The sequence below is a fragment of the Clinocottus analis genome, unplaced genomic scaffold (genome assembly GCF_023055335.1).
Source record: "Clinocottus analis isolate CAN_PGR_092001 unplaced genomic scaffold, fCliAna1.0.p SCAF_16, whole genome shotgun sequence".
In the NCBI taxonomy this organism is placed as follows: domain Eukaryota; kingdom Metazoa; phylum Chordata; class Actinopteri; order Perciformes; family Cottidae; genus Clinocottus; species Clinocottus analis.
In genome coordinates, this window is record NW_027175887.1 from 3,050,324 (window position 1) to 3,067,548 (window position 17,225).

Sequence of the window (17,225 nt, forward strand, 5' to 3'; positions counted from 1 at the left end):
TAAGACAGCACAATAAAAGCAAATTCTTTAGTTGTATCTGCATTTCTTATCAACTCAATATGTGACACCTCCTGCAGATGTGTACGTTCCACAGGAGTACTCTTGTTTTTGCAAGGGGGACTCCCCCTAAAGCCGTCCTGAGCGTTATCGCAGGCCTCCTGAGTGGGAAACGCACTTAACAAGGGCAACTCGTTTGCGATGACAGCTCCGTATTAAAGAAAAGATAAAAACCTCCAGCAGGTTTCCGTATGTTCTTATATTATCGACCTGATGTCACCCTTTTACTCCCTTTCCTTTCCTTGGTAATCTGCACCACTCCCACGTGCCGCACGTCTCCTTCCTGCGTCCTTCTGTCGCCGTCACAAATCAAACTGACCCACACACAAACTTCCTGTTTGCTCCACGTGTGTGCCAAGTCCACACCGAGCTTGTTGACCACATGCATTGGGGATGAAAGATGTGTATCTGCTGCACTTCTGGTTGTTTTCGGTCAACACGAGCCGGATCACATCTGGCCTCGCCGTATTACAGTCTGGCCAGAGTTCCTGTTTGTCGAGAAGCCAGAGGAATGCACTTGTTTACACATTCCTCTCTCTCTCTCTCCTCCGGCCATTATAGCTCATACCTCGATCACACCGACCCATGTAATCTCTCGTCTTGATTATGTGTGTTTATGTACTTCCTTTTTAGTTTGTTTTATCTGCTAGTCCGTGGTGGTTGATGCCCACAGCGAGTGCAGTTGTTTATTACTTCTAACTCACTGTATATACATTTTTGCACCTTCTTTAGTGTTTCATTTTCTAAAATGGAATAACAATACGCTCTGCGGTTTTGTTGTATGTGTTAATTATTTTCATACCCAATGTTTTTGTATCTTTCATGTAACTTTGCTTGCGGCCGCTACAAACAAATGTCCCCTTGGGATGAATAAAGTATCTGTCTGTCTGTCTGTCTCTGTCTGTCTGTCTGTCTGTCTATCTATCTATCTATCTGTCTGTCTGTCTGTCTGTCTGTCTGTCTGTCTGTCTGTCCATCTGTCTGTCTGTCCATCTGTCTGTCTGTCTATCTATCTGTCCGTCTGTCCATCTGTCTGTCTGTCTATCTATCTGTCTGTCTGTCCATCTGTCTGTCTGTCTGTCTGTCTGTCTGTCTGTCTGTCTGTCTGTCTGTCTGTCTATCTATCTATCTATCTATCTATCTATCTATCTATCTGTCTGTCTATCTGTCTATCTGTCTGTCTTGTTTGCTCACAAATGTAGTTGTGTGTGTGTGTGTGTGTGTGTGTGTGTGTGTGTGTGTGTGTGTGTGTGTGTGTGTGTGTGTGTGTTGGGGGGGGTCTTGAGTTGAGCAACCTAGGACAGAGTTAAGACACCTGGGAGGACGTGAGGTTCATGGGGAGAGGGGGAGGGGCTAAACAGGGAAGTTAGTCACTCGCAGAGGGATCGGTCAGGCTGACTAACGCTTGAGTGGTAGGGGGGCGTGGCTCGAGCGGAGGCCGAGTATTTTTGGCCCCGGCTCCTCTTCCTCCTCTTCCTCCGCGCTAATTCCTCTTTTTTCACCCGTTCTCTCTTTCCTTATTCCCCAGATGTGTTTCCTTCCTGAAAGTCGAAAAGGCTTTACTTCTCCTCTGTTCCAACCCCACACTGACGCACTAGCGTCCTTCTGGGGATGTTAGCAGCTAAGATTGAGCAATTATTCCTTTTTTTGAAGCTTGCGGTTTGTCTTGTTAGGAAAAAAAAAAGGATAGTTCCTTTTTTTAATATTCTTTGAGTGCAAAGAGCAAACGGTCTACTGCATTGCGCTCCTCACACGAGGTCACATAGTTTTGTGAACATCTTCTGAATGTCAGACAGAAACTACGTGTTTTGCATCTTCGCTTTGATCTATCTAGTGTGTTTCACTCGCTGTTACTTCACTTGGATGTTTGAGCTCCGGTCTGCACAGCGATGCTCTGCAGAGTTGGACTCTGGAGGGGTTTTACATTCATTTGCTGACGTTTTTTTTCCTCGGCGCTCTTTTTAATTCCCAGTTCAACGTGTTTAGGATATGAGCTTGTGACGTCACAACTGCTGAATTCCTCGTCTTCAAGCATTAAGACTTAAATTATTATTTTAGGAATCAGCCTGGCGGCTTCATTTGGACTGTGTGGGTGTGGTTTGCTTCGATCTAATTGACAGCAATCACACAACTCACTAACTATCCATCATTGTGTAATATGTTCATTTAGAAGAGCACAACAAATATGCGGTAATCTGTGTGTTCATGTTGGACCGCATCATCACTAATAGTGAGAAGCTGAGTGAGGACCGTCATGAATATTAAAAAAAAGAAAAGAAAAGACATACCCAGAGCATTTTATCAAATGCCTCACACGCTGTACTTTTGGCCCTGATGTCCTCGTTTCCAGGTCACAGTTCGACCATAAAAGTCACCGGCATATTGTGAGAACCTATACGTCCCTACACTACATGCCCTCACAGGAATGAATGATTTGCTGGAAGGAGACAATGAAATGCTGCACCTCTAAATGAAAGAATGCCAACAATGTGCGGCTGTGCGCAGGAGGCATTTGGTTCAGGAATGTGTTGGAAAGAGCTGGAAGCCACACTGACACACACACACACACACACACACACACACACACACACACACACACACACACACACAGACAAACAAACAGCTTTCCCAGGTGTGACAAGGAAAAGGAAAACAACAAATCCACGCAACAGAGATTGTCAGGCCTCCAATAATTAAGAGGGCATGGGGGAGTGTAATCAGGAAGCCCCTCGACTATGAGGTCACCTCACATGTGTCAGGGCATGTAACAGAGATTTATGGCCCTCTCTGGCTTATCTGCGCTATCCCTTCTTCCCTCCCTCGCACAGATTTATGTCTTCGGTAAGGGCAGGTAGTCAATAATAATAATCACCTCTGGAACCGTTGGCAGCGAGTGTTCATTTGGAGATATGCGCGCACGCAGATACAGGTTGTGGGCTCACAGAGAGACGACGTCTGCCTTTAAAACGAACCAAAGGAACGGCAGCCGCCGCCGCCGCCGCCCAGCGCGTGTTGAGCGCACATGTCACCGACACGACGGGAGAGAGAGAGAGAGAGAGAGAGAGAGAAGGAGAGCACACGTTCAGCCAAGTTAGCTAGTCGGCTCTCTGCTGCACGGTGACTCAGCGGTTGTTGAGACTGTGCCACCTAAAAACACACACACACACACACACACATAGTAAAGTTTTACTCACAGGGCTAGACATCACCCTTCATTTTTATTGATCTCATTCCCGAAGTGACTCAGAAACAGCAGGAAACTAGAGCAGGCCCGACCCCATGCAGCATCAAACCAGAGGCCGAGGAGGAGGAAGAGGAGGAGGAGGAGGAGGAGGGATCAGCTGTGACGTGGTGGCGGGTATCTGCCCCAACACCATCCATCCTTGTCAGCTGCCGAACAGGTGTCCTCTGCTTTCTTTTACTCTCACTGCGCAATTTTGTTTTGTTTTATGCCTTCCAGCTCAGTCTCTCTCCCGCGCTTTCTGTTTTGATGCCTCACAATCTCTCTCTCTCTCTCTAACACACACACACACACACACAAACACACACACAAACACAGGCCAGTGGCCAGCGCGAGTGAGTCACGATGGTCAAGTGCCTCCTGTCGGGGAGAGTCCCTCCATGTGTCCTTGGGATCGGGTCCAACTCCCTCCCCCCTTCAGTGCATCAGGTGCATTACTCCTCTGAGGCAACGTGAGACTTGTCGGTTCCTTTGTCCGTGGGGTTTATTTTCTTTTCTTTTTTTTAATGAAAAATCAGGAGTCGTTCCACTGCCGTTTGTTGCGTCTTGGCACAGTTTTTGACTCGACACTGGTGCGTCTCAAAATAGAAATGCTGAAGTGCATTCTGTGAGACGTCAGGGACTCAAGAGGGTGCAGCTCCTCGGATCGCCCGGCTTGACACAGGCCCAGCTTGTGTGTGCGTGTGTGTGTGTGTGTGTGTGTGTGTGTGTGTGCGTGCAGGGAGGGTCGACCTACCCAGAAGCAACCAGCACTGTGCCCGCCCTGCTACAAACACACACACAGTACACAACATGACACACAACAGCAGGGTGAGACCAGACTGCCTGATAATCATTTGAACTGTTTACTTACTTTCTCAAGACTTTCAAAAGAAGTCAAAGTGCATTACCACACAGATATTTCCAGGACGCATAAAACGCAGTATATTACACCGTTGAGCTGAGTCAGGAGTGTTAGCTGGTTCGCTAATGAACACTTGACACTCAGTACAGCTTGAGGCTGATGCGAACGTCATTAGTTTTTGTGGGTTTACAAAAGGGAAGAGTCCAAAAACACGGACATGTGTTGGCACTTCCCGTTCCCTTGTCTTGTCGTTGATTGTTCTTTTGGTTACGTGCCTGAAACAAGACATTTGGTTCACACAAACTCAAGATATTTCACGGTTATTGTTCCACGATATAACAGACGTTCGTAAATATCCCTCTCGCAAAGCTTTTGCAGGTCTTAAAACAAACCTTCTCCCGATGTCACCGGAGGCCTCTGGTGAGTTGGGTCGCAATAGTTACACACCAGCTGTTTAATACTGCACAAGCACCTCGAGAAACCTGATAATTCATGTTTGCTTATTTCATTGCCAGGACCAACAGTTCATCGCTGTCATCCCGGGCAAGTCCTATATAATATCCGCAAATATCACCTCTTGAAGTGTGGCTTTAAGGTGTTTGAATACGCTGTTATTTAGCGGTCGTGCACGCAGTAATTATCGTGCAGAACTAATAGCAGGTTGGAGGCACAATACTTAAGCCTGCTCCTCCCAGCACATGTTCGCGAAAGCAGCAAACACACTCCATACACCCACGGCCAACTGGAACAAAGACGGAGTGTGAAGAGCGCTCCGCCTCCCCGTCAAAAAGCCAGGTGTATCTCTCCTCCACCCTGTTTGCCTTTTCAGATACACTCCACACACACACACACACACACACACACACACACACACACACACACACACACACACGCCCTTTTCTCAAGAATATTGTGTCCTACAGGGGTGCCGCGAGTGCAACAGGACTCGGTGGAGTGGTAAAGCTGGTGTTGGCTGGCAGGATTGACTGGGTCAGGGCGTGTGGTTCAACAAGACCGGGCCTGCTGGGAGGCCTGTAATCCCAGTAAAGTGAACCATCGGAGTCAATGTCTGCAGAGAAGGAGGGAAGCTGTTGAGGCAACACACGTGGTGGTAACTGTCACACGTGTGTTGGATGTGAGATTTAGACATTAGGAATGAAGGCCAGCACATATAGACATAAGAGTGATGTATTAAGACAAATAGAAACATACGGTAACCTGTAGCATACCATAGCCACCGGTGGCGTTGCTCTCTGAGACGCCGCCATTCTTGACCGTTGGCTGGGTGTCACCAGATTCTAATGGATTGTCAACACGTGCCAAAAAAAAGAAAAGAAAGAAGTCAACCACACCTTCGACCTTGCACAACTTCCCTATTCTTTCCGTCCACACACTCACACACACACACACACACACACACGCGCACACACGCAGCGCTCTCCCCGCGCAGCCCTCCGCAGCCAGCCGGGCCTAATTGACGCCCTTGCCTAACTGCGCTAAATTACACGGCCGGGCTTTGAGGGCAGAGAGCCGGGGTTGTCAACAAGTGTGGCCTGAGCGAAGCCGCGGCCCTTCACCCGGAGTGACACTCCACCTGACTCAGCAGCACGCAGGCACTGTTTACTGAGGCCTGTCCACCGCGATCAACACGCCTGCATCTGGCCCGACCGTTCGCCCACTGCTCATCTCATCACCGCTGGGCGAGGGGAGGCCGGAGGGGGCCGGAGGGGAGGGGGCTCTTTGTCCTTCCTCATCCACATCAGGGGGTCGGACACGCGTGGAGGGATGTGGGGCGGGGGGGGCAACTCTCACACGCACAGCGCACACAACACGCTTATTTGCGCAAAAGGAACACACAGTGGCAGCATTTGCATTAAATTATCCCGCTAAATTGAATTGCGGTTTCATTTCCTCTCCGTGTAATGCACAGCAAATCCAATTACGATTCAATTTCCCAATTATAGGGAAAGTTGCAATGAAAATGAAAGATGTACCCAGGCCCCCGGTGCACATTTTGCTGTATGGCAAAGCATAAGCTTTCAGAAAAATGAAAAATGGAGCGCTCACATTTGCATTTTTACTTTCCTCCCATGATTAAGCACACACACACGCACACACACACACGCACACACACTCACACAGAGTTTCGAAAGGCTGCTTTCTCGCTGATTTGGTCGACATAAAGGACCGTGGGGCTGCATGCGTGCACTGTGCCGGATGCCCACATGCTGCTCCCCCCCCTCTGTCTCTCGCTGCGTCAGCACAAAGCCGGCGTGGACTGTCCGACTGAGGCGGCTCCATTCAGACAAGCACCGAAAGTGACTGATCTGGACACAGGTGAACTGTCCGTCCCCTCGAAGAGCCCGTCTCCGCTGACGGACACGCAATGAGAGAGTGAAAGCTGCTGACCCCACATGTTGTCTGGTTTCTTCAGGATCCATCACCCGGCGTGGACCTGCAACCAGCTTGTCATGTGTCTGATCTCCGCCGAGCGGAAAGCCCCAGTCGGTGGAGACGGAGAAGCTGAACGCAGATTTCGACGCCCCTTTGAAGTTGCGATGGCTATCGCAAGGTCAACACAGTAAAAAAAAAGAAGAAGGTATGCAGTCGCTACAAAGAGATATACACAAAGAAGAAGCGATAGCACCTGCGGTTTGGGAGATAATTACAGGAGAGTGAAGGAAGGCTCGGTTTGAAAGGTGTTTGAAAAGGGAGTTGTCACGCGGGATTAGAGCCGTGTTGAGGCGATAACTCCCACGACCTTTCAACTCCCCCGGTGGGGTCAGCGCAGCGCCTGCAGCGCCGCTCTCCCCAAACCGCAGAGCGCCGGATGATCTCACTCCCGCTCCCAGTTACACCACACGCAGGATAACTTGATTTGTAATCATCCAGGATTTTATTATCTTCGCTGGTGGAATTTTAAGGTGTTAAAGACATGAGACATTTTGGTGAAGTTCAAAAGTTCAATGTAAGAGTCAGAGAGAGGTTTCAGTTTGTAAATACAATAACTCTGGAAGCCATAATGTTCATAATGGAAAATAACATATCAATGTTATCATTCATCATAAAATATTTAGATATATAAATAAATATGTAGAGTTATTTTATAGTTAGCATATTATTGCATTTTTAAAAATAGTTTTTGATTTGAGATTTTGCTAAATCAATGTTAGTTTCTGGTTATGAAAGTTGTTTTATATGGTGCCCCAAAGCGTACAATATACATTTTTTATCATTCTTTATAATAATGACAGAATCACTTTTGGGGTCAATCTTCATTCAATTCTTTTCATTTCAATGGGTAAATCTATTTTTTCATCCTTTTAACTTTTCAGAAAGACCCATCATATGTGATAATGTAAAACAAAAACAAAAAGAAGAATATTACACATGCTAATTACCTAGCTAGCTAACTAGCTATGCTAGGCTGTCGGCGTGTTGCTCAGCATCACAGTGACGAGTCATTGTTCGCTCCTGTTGGTTAAAGTGATGTTCAACGTGTTGTTTTGTGAGTTGTGTGTCTTTGTGTGTCTTTTTGTTGTGTGTCTTTCTCTCAGGAACAAAAGCTGGCAAGGTAACTTTGAATCAACCGGATAATGTTAGCTTCTGCCATTAACTAAACTTCACAGAACTGAGTAATAAGTTGAGCTCATGCCTTGCTCGTTTGCCAGCCAGCAGCTCATTTCTTACATCTTTGAACTGTTTATTTACATCAGCAGCTAGTTGTCGAATCATTACATTGACATTGGTGCTGCGCTAGTAGACGACAAGGAAAATAGGAAATGAATGTGTCACTGGGATACATTTAAATACTAGGGGGGAAAAAAAAGGCTCCCACCCTGACAGGAGGACTTAAGTGTTGTGTGACATCATTATGACATCATATGAAACAGCTGTGTGAAAAACACTTTAGATAAGAGGCTGAATGAACTCAAAACATCAGCTGTCTGTGAGCACCAGCGCAAAACATGCTAACAGCATCGGCCGTGTCGGGGTCAAAGGTCACAATGGAGTCATCGGACGGCCAGAGGAGCTGACGGAGGCCATTCCCAGGACACGCCAAAGGGCATCTTCATACAACAAGACCGTGAGATGCTGATGTTCAAAGCGCCCAAAAAATAAATAGAAAATAGCCCTTGAGTTGAAATGATGTCACGAGTTGCACACGGGCCTGTTATTGTTTTGGATTACTTTGCTTGGGCGTTTCTTTTTTTGTGTCCCACGCAACACACACTGGTTCCACGTAGGCTAAATGCCACGAAATCATTATTTAACTTCTTTGTCCATGACTTGTTTGAGTGTCTTTAAATGGCACACGGGCCAAAGAAAACAGCTCACAAAGTTGTTCAAGTGGCTTAAAACAGTGCGGTCTATTAAAATCTCTTTAGGAAACATAAAACTAAGCAGCTCGTTTGAAACGATCCTCTAATCCCTTTCAGATTACCAATGAGTTAATTTGGCAGTTGGTAAATCCCAGCCTAACCAGTACAAACCGCTGGTATAAAAGGCCGAGGCGTGATGCAGAACAAAGGCTTATCTGTTTCGCAGGCGACGTCTATTCATGTCTTCCCCCTCACCGCTAACACACTTTCAAATGTGCGCCTCGCATAATTACACCCGTTTGGCGGATTTGGCCCCCTCGGAGGGAGATGAAACAATCCCACAGACAAACATTAACCCAGGCCCTGACCCCGCAGCTTGTCAAGAAGATGAACGGCTGAGACTGGAGAGACAGAAGGCGAGGAGGGGGGACAAAAAAAAAACAAAAAAAAACAGCATTCCTTTTCCCGTAAACCAGGAAAGGGGAGGGAGGGGGGATTTTGGGAAGTTTGGTGAGTCATCACTTTTTCTTTTCTACCGGTGCTCCCCTCCATTTCTCGGCACCGCAGCGAGCGGCGAGCTTGAATACCTCCACGGCAGATTGCCCCGTCATGCTTTCAATGGATCCCTCTCATCCGACGCCGCCGCCAGAGTCGCAGCTGTCCGCGCGGCTGTCACCACCATCATAAGCTCTCTTTGTTGGCGCGCACGGATGCTTCACTTTGAAACATGAGGAGATAACAAGTTAAGACTCAGAGCATGAAAAAATGAAGAAGGGGAAGGAGAAGAGAAACATGCAAAGACTTGATCCGCTGCTGGCTCGGATCCCTCGGTGTGTCACTCAGGTTTGTTCTTGTGAACACTTTCTGTGATCAGGTCGAATACAGTGGGTGAGATGAGTCAGTGGATATCTGCTACCACGCTGAGAGTTTATTACTTGCCAACTCCATCTCGTGTGACAACAACATGCTGACGAACGCTTGTAAAACGATGACGGGGCTCAAATATAGGAGCTCCTGCAGCAGTTTTAGGAGCACCCCATAATGGAAAGTGCTTAAATTCTCGCAGAGAGAACCGCAGATCTTTATTGCTCCACTTTCTTCTCCTATTTTGGTGTCAGCTCTTTTGTGTGACCGCCGAGCGCGCGGTTCCACTAACTGATCCTCGACATCATCTTGTGGTCAGGTTCTCTCCCCAGCTGCACGAAAACACCCTCAAACCTTCTATTAGGGGCCATTTAGCCCCCCGGGGGGGGGGGGGGGTCGAGCCTCTGTCTCGCAAATGTTCGGGTGCCGCACGCACACACACACACACACACACACTCACACAGGATATTTATCACTTTTAAATGACAGACTCCACAAAAGATGATGTCAGTGGCCGCAACACAACAACGGGCAACAAAAGGCCGGCCGGCCTGCCCCCGCTCGCCTCGCAGCCCGACCACAATGACCTCACTTGATTGATAGGCCTCAGTCTCACTGGGCCCTTTGTGCCAGCGCAGCCGTCGCGGTATGAGGCACATGACACTGCTGCTGCCGCCTTCGCCGCTGCCGCCGCCGCCACCGCCGCTGCTGCTGCTGCTGCTGCTGCTGCCGCTGCTGCTGCCGCCTTCGCCGCTGGTGACTAAGAGTGAGTGATCAAAACAGTCGCAGAAAACTGGCCCGCTTCACACAGTCGGTTGTTGCCGTTAAAATGCCGGCAGCACTTGATGAAAGGCAGAGTTTGCTCTCGGCCTTCGCCAGCTGTGGCGCGCGGTCGGCCTGCGTGTGTTGTGTTTACGCACAGGTGAGTTCAAAGCAGTGCATGGACACACAGTCACACGTGTGGCTGGAAGTGTGTGTGTGCGTGTGTGTGCGTGTGTGTGTGTGCGTGTGTGTGTGTGTGAATGCTCCACGTTGGCTAGTTTGGACGTCACCGAGAGGGCTTATTTATTGACTATTGACTCGGTGTCATCTGTCAGGCTTCATTTGGAGTCGTGCCAGTTGTTGTCAGGAGGCGTTTGTTCATCATCAGTCATAACAACAGCAACATGATCCCCCCCCCCCCTCCTCTCCTCTCCACACACAGATTTATTCCTTCTCCTTCCAGTGTGTGTGCTTTATTGATTTTGCAATAAACAGAAACAAGAATCCCTATTCAACACAAATGTAGTCTAAAACACATCAACTCATCACTGAAAGTAGGTTTAGGCCTAGACACACACACACACACACACACACACACACACACACACACACACACTCACACACACACACACTTAATTGCTCTTATTAATAAGCCTGATTTAAGTTAAAAGCACAAATCCCGTCCCATGGCAATTACACACAAGCTCCTTTCCGTTTCCAGTAAAGGTAAATAACTTCAACAGCGTTTCTCTGAATGTGTTCCCTTGTGCACACACACACACACACACACTCACACACATATTTTACTAATGCACTCATCAAAGACCTTCCGTTTGAAATACAGAAGAAGAAGAAAAAAGAAAAAAAAACCTCTACCGTGATTTATGAAAAACAAAATCCATTCCATCTCCAAACCCCTGGTTGTGGTTTTCCTTCAAACGGGTGCTTTGCTCGCTGACTCACGAGCTGAAGCACTGCGGATTTCCACTTCCACTTTGGCCCGTTCATCTGAAACGCTACAGAAAAACAGAGAGACGGAGGAAGGGGAATGAAGGGAGGGTGAGATGTGGATCTGGAAGCCATTAGAAGCTGGCAGCTGCGGCCTGGAGTGGTTGATTCAGAGAGAGAGAGAGAGAGAGAGAGAGAGGGAGGGAGGGAGGGAGGGAGGGAGAGAGCGGGGAGGGTAAGGCACATGATTGCCGAGATGAATTTAATATCTGTGCATGTGCAGGTCATTAATGCCGAGCCTTGGGATTTAGCAGCAGGGAAGAAGATGAAGAACGTAAAAAGTAATGTCTGAAAGCCCTCTTGACAACTCCGCCTGCATTTCCCCTCAAGAGTCATAAAGTCTTATCTGGCTGTTTATCCATCCTTTCTAAGCTGTTATCTGTTTCTGTTATACTTCCTTCCGCTCTTGGTAAGTGAGAAGACACACACACACACACACACACACACACACACTCTCTCTCTCTCTTTCAACCACCCACCTCCATTCCCTGAATATAGCATAGTTAAAGTGCAGCATCGCCTAAAAGAGAGGGGAAATTGAGTCATTCAAGATCCAAATATAAGTGAAAATGACCCCGAACCAAGTCCGGCACTCAAGCGCAGACTGGACCAATCACAGCGCAGCGATTGGACGGCTCCAATCGGGGTCCGACAGCTATCCGGCTCTGCTGCGTGGAGCTGTTGTTTTCCAGCTGCGCTGTTCCTTCATTTCTTTGTGTTCCCTCTTAAACAGCAGGTGACGTAGAGGCCTGCGTTCTGCGTCCGGCTGCATCCACATGAGTCAAGTTGTAGTTTCGGGGGCCAGGCAGAGGAAGTGAGACAGCTTTGCCATGAAGCAGTCAGAATCCACAGGAGCGAGTCCAACTCTCCCATATCCTGTTAGTAAAAGTCCACAGAGAGACGGGGGACCACAGTGGAGCTCTGGGGGCTTTTTTTTTCCTCCACCCGTGACTCACAAGTACACACACACACACACACACGGCGCGACTCATCCAAGACCCAGGCACACACACTCTCTCTGACAGTATGCAAATGTGCGTAAGGTGCCGATCCGTGTCATGTACAGCCAGGTGTGCAAACGTGGTGATAAACAAAACACACGCACGCAGAAAACATGGGTGTAAATATTGTGTTTTGAGTGACGGCAGGATTTGGAAGTGATTGACAACCATGTGAGGGAGGAAATATGACTTCCCCTGAAGCCCCCTGGGGGATTTCTGCATCTGTCAGAGGCCTGAGCTTATAAATCCACACAAGCCAGACGCGTTTACACGCAAGTTTATATGTGAACGCTCACTGGCTCGGCACAAGCGACTGCATTATGTCAGCTTGGTTAACCATTGCAACTTTATGGCGAACCATAAGCAAGTGAGAATAAATAATTAACACTCAGAGGGGGTAAAGGACCGAAAATAATCTCTTCTGCCCTGTGGTTAAGGGGTCTAGTGAGCAGCAGTGTTCACTGATGCACAAAGTGAAAAGTTGGGTCTGTCCCTGTACTTGAATCTCGGTTTCACACTCAGTCAAAAGATATAACCGGACCCTTTTTCTGCACGGTTGGTTTTCAGTTGCGCCAACCAATCACACCAAAAGCTTCCTCACCTCCGTGCACTTTGTTTCTTCCTGCTGTTCTCCTCCTCCTCTCTTCTCTCCATGGTGGTCTGACATCATCCCTGCGTGTGGTCCTCCTGGTCAACAAGGGGAACGCAGACATGATCCGGGTCAGAGAACACGCAGACGGAGAAAGAGAGCGGGCTTCTCACCTGTTACGAGTCACTTTGGCGGCGAGGAATCAGATCATTCAAAGCGCCTCCTGGGACCTGAGCTAGTGTTCGTGTCCTGAACATCACTGCTACCAAAGCACATCACAAGTGTCGAGATGGATCAAGGCTCAGGGCAGGACAGCGTTCAAATTCATTTGACCTGACACTTGAAACTTGATTCTCGAGCTGAGAAGTTCAGGAAGGCAGGTCATTTTGTAGGCGAGGGCGCAGAACATGGAGAAGATTGTTGGAGTTTGAGCCACAAATTGACCAGTCAAGTCTCCAGATGGAAGGCGCAGAAGTTTCTCACGCTGCAAAATTTGGAAAAGATACAAAACGGATGCTCTTTTTTTCAAGCAACAAAAATCTGCAATGCAAACACAGACAACAAACTTCACACCGCTGCTGCTGGCGGCTGCATCTTCTTCTGAAGAAGAAGAGGTCGGGCAAAACGTTGAAACAAGAATTGTGTGTGAAACATAAGCACCATATATAACCACCTGTTTGCAACAACACATGTTGTTAAAAGATAGTCTTTTTCTATTGCCGTTTGCCCATAACATGCAATGAGACGCTTCAACAGTGGAACAATACAAATCAGTGCTGTTTGATTTCGGTGAGTCCAAAGTTGGAGGAAAGTTGCACTTCTGTCACGTGAAGAAAATCGTGTCATCGCGTCATTTCTTTACTTGAGGAGGATGCTTCATTGCGTGCGGGACATGTATCTCATGTCACAGCTGACCTCTTGATCTTGACGTCCGAGCTTAAAACAGAATCACTTCCTTCTGGCATTATTTTTAGCGAACGCAGTCATGGAATTCAGCCCCAAAATAGCAACGTTGTGGTGAGATCCACCACAAGGTATGTGCGTGTCCAGGAGGTGTGAGATGTATGCCGTATGTGTTGAAAAGAGGTTCGGCGCAAGGGTCATGAGTTTATTTTTCTACTGTAATTGTTTTCAGATTGGTCAAAAAGAATTACTCACACACTGCTCACACTGTATCTACTCATATAAAAGTCATTTATTCATGAAAAACATTGAATGGATGAATTCACACTATCATTCTATCAATAAATCACATGTTGCACACCTTCTCCTGATGGAAAGAAACACATTCTTATTTTTATTACTCCAATACTTGCTGGAAAATGTTATATATTGATCTAAACGTTGCACTTTGTTTGCTAATTTTCGCAAACTTCAGTGCTGGTAAGGTCACACCTTCCCGGATTTGTGGTGTGTGAAATGATTGAGTAACACCGTCCATTGACGTACACAAACCTAAACTTGATGACTCGACTTCTTCTGAAAACTACTGTGTGTGTGTGTGTGTGTGTGTGTGTGTGTGTGTGTGTGTGTGTGTCAAGTCGGCCAGTGTCTTGGAAAGGAAAATTACTTCAGATAACAATTACACTTTGAGGCTCTGCGTTGCATCAGATGAACTCCACAAACGGAAAAATAAACCGCAAAGTAAACGAATGGTGTGTGTGCGTGTGCGTGTGTGTGTGTGTGTGCAAAATGTAATTCCTTGACTGTATGATAATGTGCGGTAAGCTTTTATTAGAGGTTTTAGAGAGGTGTGGTTTTTTTAAAGACATGCTAGCGGCAATGCTAATGTCGGTCAGTCAGTCCATTACTTTGTTTGGATTCAGTACCGGATAGACTGCCATTAACTTTTGTACAGACGTTCATGGTCCCCTGAGGACGAATCCTCCTGACTCCACCATGGGGTTAACTTTTTGTTTTTTTGAGTAAAATGTCTCCATAACTGTCTGATAGATTGCCATGAAAGTTGCTCCTATTTGTGCTTGTTACAAGTCTCAATCTGCCCAATTCTTTGGTTGGTCACTAATTATCCTATTAAAAAACTAATGACATTCCCATCAGCCTCAGCTGTACTTTGTGTTTCCTGTTAATTAGCAAATATCAGCATGCTAACGAGCCAAGCTTAGCTAAACGTGGTAAATAACCGCGCAGTTAGCATCTAGCTCATCAAATCACAGCCTCACGTAGCCAATAGCAGGGCTGTCGACTCTTATGCTGGGATCAAACTACGAGGGAACAAAAGAAACTAAACGTGGCGCGCCACATCCTCGAGGCGCCACTGACGTAGTCATGTCTTTTGAAAAACGCTGGCCTGTAAGCAACGTAACCGGGTGAAAGAAACACATAAGATTTGCTCCATCGAATTCCATTAAAGGTGACTTGTGGCCTGTTGCTGTGTTGCTCGTATCTTGAACACAACACAAGGGTTGGGTTGTGCTGGAAAGTAAGTAGTTTGTATCCTGGAGGCATTCGCGGTGTTGCACTTGGCTGATCGAAATGGTTGAGTAATGAATGAAGAAAGAGAGAGCTCGAGGATCTCAGACAATGCCTACTTTCTCACCGCGACACAGCTGGCCAATAACGTCGGGGAATTGGTGCGAACCCAACATCAGGGAGGTGTGTGTGTGTGTGTGTGTGTGTGTGTGTGTGTGAGGAAGGGGGGGGTTCAAATGGTTGGACAGTGAAGTCCAACAAGTTGGCTACTTCTGATAGATTACACTGGTGCCCTTTTGTGTTGTTGCTGTAACTTGTGCTGGTATTACATGACTTTGCCAGGTGTTTCATGTATTTCATTTCAAATCTGTCCGCCCAGAACTACTTGTTCCTCGCGCACCGCAACCACCCCTTCGCCAGAGGCTCCCCGGGCGCGTATTGAACTCGGCATCCTGCCACAAGAGCTGCTGCTTTCAGGAGTCCTCTCGCGAATAAGTTGTAAAAAGCATCGCAGCGCTGCCCAGGGCTCTCAGAGCGGGGAAAAAACACGAGAGTGGGGTCGGCCGCACCTTCCAGGGACAGACGTAAAGATACAAAGACAGGAAAAGGATTATTTTTGCCAAAACAATGGGGGCGAGGGGGAATCTGTGTTCCTGCTTTAGCTGGAAACGCTGCACGGTGTTCGCCTCCAGATTGAAATGTAACTGGTGGTCTTTTGTCAACCTATAATTTATACTGTATGATGGCTGGAGGTAACACATACCATGGCGCGATGAAGATCAGATGAAAATTATGTATTGTGTTTGGCATTCCTTTCCGTGCTATCTGAGTCCACACATCCATTGTTTGTTCTCTTGTGTGTGTGTGTGTGTGTGTGTGTCTACTCAACCGTGAAAAGCTTTAAAGTGGATAGCTCCTGATAGATTCCTGTTTGTTTTCTCGGCACGAGATCAAAGTCAGGTGGCCTTTAAATTAGCTGGTAGGGGTTGGCGTTGTATGACAGCGCTGAGTAAAGGGCCCAGAGGAGGGAGCGAGCGCTTTAATGTTGATCCAGAAACCAGACTATCCACTTTCGCAACGCCACTTCACAGGTGAGAGCCGTGTCAGCCTCCGTTAAAAAAAAAAAATAATGATAAAAAAAAGACATTCCCACAGCGGCACGGCAACAATTCTGAGTCCAAACCCGTTTGCTCGTATGGAAAAGTGATCCGAAGCTATTCTCAGCGACCGAATCGGATTACGTGACGATCCATATGCAATCGCTTTATGCCGAGGGAGAAAAAAGACAGACGTGGAGGAGAGATGGCAGAGAGGAGACAGAAGGATTAGAGATGAGAAGGAGGTGTGGGGGTGTGTGAGGAGGAGGAGGAGGAGGAGGAGGAAGAGGAGGAGGAGGAAGAGACAGAGCGGGAGAGGAGGGCGATGGGAGAGAGAAAGAGAAGGGTTGCCAGGACTCCAAAGCTGGGTCTGTCATTCAGTGCGTCAGTCAGCCTATTCCTAGGCTCAGACGCAGGTACAGTATTTGCGCAAGCGAGAGCATATATATCCTCACACATAACACGCACGCACGCGCGAAACAAACATTTTCTCACTCCATCAACGCAAGCTGTAAATATCCCTCTTTATCCTGTCACAGCCTAATCAGATTCCACGGCCACAGAATTTATTATTTCTTCTCCTTTTTCTTACCTCACGCTCACTGAGCCTCACTGCAGACCTTCTGGCTGTTTCCCTGGCAACAGCTGCTTCCTGTTTGGATGTCTGTGTGGCCACTGAGCAGTGGAGGTGGAGGTGGTGGTGGTGGTGGTGGTGGTGGTGGTGGTGGAGGTAGTGGTGGTGGCGGCTGGTGGTAATAAAGCGGCCCTGAAGTGGACATCCGGTGTTTGTGGGAGCTGGTAGATCGTATCGGCTGCAGCTATAAGCTGGAGCTCACTGGGAAACTGCAGAAAAGATGTCAGACACGCTCTTTATGGCAGCGTGCACACTGTAATGTTTTGAGTCTGAGTGGTTTGAGAGCTCACTGGAGGAATACAGCTTTTGAGTCACATTGGCTGACATGGGAAACACATCGCTTTACACGTTAGCTTTGATTTTAGCGAACGCT